The sequence below is a fragment of the Balaenoptera musculus genome, chromosome 7 (assembly GCF_009873245.2).
Source record: "Balaenoptera musculus isolate JJ_BM4_2016_0621 chromosome 7, mBalMus1.pri.v3, whole genome shotgun sequence".
NCBI lineage: Eukaryota > Metazoa > Chordata > Mammalia > Artiodactyla > Balaenopteridae > Balaenoptera > Balaenoptera musculus.
This window is the reverse complement of record NC_045791.1, coordinates 32,932,971-32,937,218: the sequence shown is the minus strand read 5'-3', so window position 1 is coordinate 32,937,218 and position 4,248 is coordinate 32,932,971. Positions and strand designations below refer to the sequence as shown.

Below are 4,248 nucleotides of genomic sequence, written 5' to 3'. Positions count from 1 at the left end.
ATTCCACAGTGCATACACATTTAGGATTGTTATGTCCTCTTGGAAAATTGATCCTGTTCTCATTATATAATATTCCTCTTTATCCTGGTTAATATTCCTTGTTCTGGGGTCTACTTTGGGTGTTAATAATATAGCTACTCCAGCTTTCTTTTGCTTAGTGTTTGCAGCCATATCTTTTCCTAGTCTTTTCATTTTAACCTGTCTGTGTCTGTATATTTAAGGAACATTCCTTGTAGACCTCAGATAGTTGGGTCTTACTTTTTAAATCATCTAACAATATCTGTCTTTAACTGGTGTATTAGACCAGTCACATTTACTGTGGTGTAATATGGCTTAATTAAAAACCTACATCTTGGTAGTTATTTCTCTCTGTTCCATTTTTCCCTATTACCTGAGCATTTCTTGATTCCCTTTTATCTCCACTTCTTATTTATGCTTCTTTAACATTTTTAGTGATTCCCCGAGAGTGAGTGTTATTTATATCTATATATCTTTAATTAATCAGAGTCTACTTTCAAGTAATATTACACTGTTTCATGTGTAGTCTAAGGAACTTTCAACAGTACATTTCCAACCCTTCTCTTCTATCCTTTGTGTTATTGTTATCATTTTTCTTCTACATATGCTGTAAACAAAATATTGTTACTGTTTTTGTTTTAGACGGGGGTGGGAGGGGGAAGGGTGGGGGGGGGTCAGCAAACCTTTTTTTTGTAAAGGCCCAGAAAGTAAATATTTTGCTCTGAGGCCACATATGGTCTCTGCTGCATATTCTTTTTTTCTGAAACAACACTTTAAAAATACAAAAACCATCCTTAGCTCACAGGTCATGCAAAAACAGACTGCAGGCTGCATTTGGTTTGCAGGCCATAGTTTGCTGATTTTCTTTAAACATTGTTACCTTTTATAGCAATTAAATATCAGAAAAAGAAGAATTGTATTTGACATTCATTTGTTCCATTTCTAACACTTTTCATTTCTTTGGGTAGGTCCAAATTTCTGTCTGGCATCATATTCCTTGTCACTATAAAACCTCATTTAGTATTTCTTGTAGTGTAGGTCTTTTGGTAATGAATTCTTTCAGTTTTTGTTTGCCTATTGCAGTTATTTCTCCTTCATTTTTGAAAGATACTTTCACTAAGTATAGAATTCTGTGTTGACAGTTTATTTCTTTCAGTACTTCGAAGATGTTGCTTCATTGTCTTACTTGCATGCCTTCTGACAAGGTGTCTTCTGAAATTTTTATCTTCGTTCCTTTGTATTTAATGTTTCATTTTTTCCTGCTGGGTTTGAGACTTTCTTTCTTTTTTTTTTTTTAGCTTTCAAAAACTTTTAAAAACATTATAAAATTTTATAAAATGTCACAAAATACTAGTTAAATCAGTCAGATATTTTGAGTAAGCTTGCAGTTTACTACAAATGTCAAGTATTACAAATGCTTGTGGATTTTTATTTATAGGAATTTCCTGAGGATTTCATTTCTACATATATAAAACCCCTTCACCATGTCCAATATGAACTGTTTCTTTAAAGTTCTCTCATTTAAACATTTAAAATTGCTGTACCATTTAAATTGCTTCAATTTAAGTATTTAGTGATACTTCTTTATATAAAAATACAGATACATAAAACAAAATAGCACCTATCATTTAGATTTTGGAAAGAAATGCAGCTTTTTAGTTAGCATTGAGGCAAAGCAGGGCATCTGCTTCTTCCAATTGCAACTTGGTTTCTCTGCAGATATCCACTCGGCACTGAGAAACTTGCCTGTTCACCAGCGTGAGGAGTTCTGTGAAACTCTAAGGAGAGGAGCCGAATTTTCCCAGCATCTCGCACAAATCTTGAACGTACCATGAGCCATTCACAGTTTCCCGATGAAATAACCTTCTGCCACAGAGTAACACATGAGGAAGTCTGCTCCAGCAGGGAGTGTATAAACTGAGGCTGCATCCATCTGGGTTAGGTTGACATCCAGCTTGTCTCTCTGATGATCCACTACATCCAAAGGCATGACTGGCACATCATGCTGGTTTCCCCGACATGCCTGAATGATAAATATCTTGGGTTTTCCAACCAGGCTCTGACACTTGTCTCCTTTGAACAAGCCAGTCAGTGTCTGAATTTCAATTTTGGCATCATATACATAGATGTGGTTGCCTTCACCATGACTCAGGAAAACGCACAAAAAGCAATTGGCGTCTGCGTGGCTAGTGGTTGATGCCTTATGAATTTTGAGCAGTAGTTCTTCTGCTTTAAGATCATCAAAGCATTTCACTTCCAGTCCTAGATCTGAAAACCTGCACTTAAGATTGTCTCTGTCGGCGCTGGTGCCCCGCCTGTCTGGCAGGGTTAAGTGCAGAAGATGCTCTCATGATTGAAGATTAAAGCAATTCCTCTCCTCTTAGGGTCCCTTTTGTACGTTTCTGCCGTATCGAACACTTCTCTGTTTATGAAAAGTATAAAAAACAATCACTTAAGTCATATTAAATAATGAGCTCCTCCAAGCCCAAGGTCAGCATATAGAGTAGATAGAGGTCTGCTGCATCCTCCTCCTCTGCCAGGCAGACAGACCACTGGTGTGCCCCAGGAAAGCCTCCCAGGCATACTGGCAAGGAAAGTCGTGAAATATTGGTTTGGCCAAAAAGTTCCTTTTGTATTTAAGTAAAAAGACACATTTTCCATTTTCACCAATAACTTTATTGAACAACGTATTCACCGTTTTGTTCCATTACCTTCTGCCATTTCTCAGGCTACTTCAATTCCATCTTCCCAAAACTTTTTATCTTTTTGAGCAAAGAACTGTTCCAGGTGCCTTTTACAGTCTTCCAGGAAATTGAAATTTTTTCCATTAAGAGAATTTTGTAAAGACCGAAATAAATGGAAATCCGAAGGTGCAATGTCTGGTGAATATGGCGGACGAATCAGAACTTCCCAGACAAGCTGTAAGTTTTTGCCTGGTCATCAAAGAAACATGCAGTCTTGCATTATCCTGATGCAAGATTATGCGTTTTCTGTTGACTAATTCCGGACACTTTTCATCGAGTGCTGCTTTCAGTTGGTCTAATTGGGAGCAGTACTTGTTGGAATGAATCGTGTCATTTTCCAGAAGGAGCTCATAATAGAGGACTCCCTTCCAATCCCACCATATACACAACATCACCTTCTTTGGATGAAGACTGGCCTTTGGTGTGGTTACTGGTGGTTCCTTTTGCTTGTCCCACAATCTCTTCCGTTCCACATTATTGTACGGTATCCACTTTTCATCACACATTGCAATTTGTTTTAAAAATGGAATGTTTTCATTATGTAAAGAATCACATGTGGAAATATGGTCAAGAAGGTTTTTTTTCACTTATGTGGAACCCAAACATCAAAGTGATTAACATAACCAAGTTGGTGTAGATGATATTCAGTGCTTGATTTGGATATTTTGAGTATGTCGGCTATCTCCTGCGTGGTATAACGTTGATTGTCCTCAATTAATGTCTTGATTTGATCGCTCTCAACTTCAACTGGTCTACCTGACCATGGAGTATCGTTCAGTGAGCAGTCTCCAGCGTGAAGCTTTGCAAACCACTTTTGACACGTTTGATCAGTCACAGCACCTTCTCCATACACTGCACAAATCTTTTTTTGCGTTTCGGTTGCATTTTTACCCTTCTCCTAGGGACGGCATCTGTTTCTGTCATGTTTTGTTCACCTGCACCACAAACCCCACGGAGCCCTGGCGCTGAGCTCATTGCAGCTGAGTGCGCAGCACTGATGCCCAGGCAGCCTCCGCTTCCTGCAGCCGGGCCACAGCCCACCGAGATTTTCTTTTTGTCTTTGATTTGCAGTCTCTGATATGCCTGTGTGTGTGCGCGCGTGCGTGTGTGTGTGCGCGCATGCACACATGTGCACATGCCTGCACATGCTTAGTTTTTATCCTCTGTAGCGTTTTTGAGTTTTTGGTTCTGTGGTTTGGTATCTGTCATTAATTTTAGAAAATTCTCAGCAGTTATTTCTTCAAATATTTCTTTTGCCCTATTCTCTTTCTTTTCTCCTTCTGAAATTTCAACTACACCTAGGTTAGGACTTTTGGTATTATTCCACAGCTATTGGACACTTCAGTTTTGCTTCATTCTTCGTTTTGTTTCTCCTTATTTTAGTTGGGGACTTCTGTTGACCTATTTTCAAGTTCACTGATTCTTTCCTTGGATGTGTCAAATCTACTGAAGAATGCCTGTTGAGAGCATTCTTCATTTCTTTTAC

General features: G+C 38.5%; 1 pseudogene; it reads right to left on the bottom strand.

The window, feature by feature from the left end:
- Positions 1–1,642: 1,642 nt before the first annotated feature.
- Positions 1,643–3,737, bottom strand: LOC118897823 (annotated as a pseudogene).
- Positions 3,738–4,248: the final 511 nt, after the last annotated feature.